This window comes from Eimeria mitis, genomic scaffold (assembly GCF_000499745.2).
Source record: "Eimeria mitis Houghton genomic scaffold, Emh_scaff1405, whole genome shotgun sequence".
NCBI lineage: Eukaryota > Apicomplexa > Conoidasida > Eucoccidiorida > Eimeriidae > Eimeria > Eimeria mitis.
In genome coordinates, this window is record NW_013569087.1 from 6,484 (window position 1) to 7,544 (window position 1,061).

The 1,061-nt window shown below is 14.3% G+C and overlaps 1 protein-coding gene across 1 annotated transcript in view; it reads right to left on the reverse strand.

The window, feature by feature from the left end:
• Positions 1-1,061, reverse strand: part of EMH_0036290 (M16 family peptidase, putative) — a gene marked incomplete at both ends in the record, with an annotated part of 5,230 nt that overhangs the window by 1,810 nt on the left and 2,359 nt on the right. The window lies entirely within an intron of this gene.

Below are 1,061 nucleotides of genomic sequence, written 5' to 3' on the forward strand. Positions count from 1 at the left end.
GATATATATATATATATGTATATATATAATACTCTATTATTACATCTAATACTAAACACACACACACACAAAATAAAAAAAAAGAAAAAAATCAATAAATAAATAAATAAATATATATATATATATATATATATATATATGTATATATATGTATATATATGTATATATATAATAGTCTATTATTATATCTAATACTAAACACACACACACACAAATAAAAAATAAAAAAGACAAAAAATAAAAGAAAATAAAACAAAGTGAATAAAATAAAAAAAAAAAAAAAAAAAAAAAAAAAAAAAAAAAAAAAAAAAAAAAAAAAAAAAAAAAAAAAAAAAAAAAATAACTAGAAGCAAACCTGTGTTATGGGGTGAGTGTTCTAGAGAGTAAACAAACTGCAGCAATATAATAAAAAAATAAAAACAAAATAAAAAAAACAAAATAAAATAAATAAACAAATAAACAAATACAAAACAAATAGAAAACAAAATAAATAAAATAAAATAAAAATAAAATAAAATAAATAAAAAAAAAATAAAAAAACAAACCTGTGTTATGGGGTGAGTGTTCTAGAGAGTAAACAAACTGCAGCAATATAATAAAAAAAAATAAATAAAAAAAAAAATAACATAAAATAAAATAAAATAAAATAAATAAAAAATAAACAAATACAAAACAAAATAAATAAAATAAAAAAATAAAAAAAAAATAAAAATAAAAAAACAAACCTGTGTTATGGGGTGAGTGTTCTAGAGAGTAAACAAACTGCAGCAATAAAATAAAAACTAAATAAAAACAAAAAAATAAAAAAAATAAAATAAAATAAAATAAAATAAATAAAAAATAAACAAATAGAAAACAAATAAAATAAAACAAAATAAAATAAAAAAAAAATAAAAAAATAAAAAAAAAAAAACAAACCTGTGTTATGGGGTGAGTGTTCTAGAGAGTAAACAAACGGCAGCAATATAATAAAAAAATAAAAACAAAAAATAAAAAAAACAAAATAAAATAAATAAAAAAATAAACAAATACAAAACAAAATAAACAAAATAAATAAAATA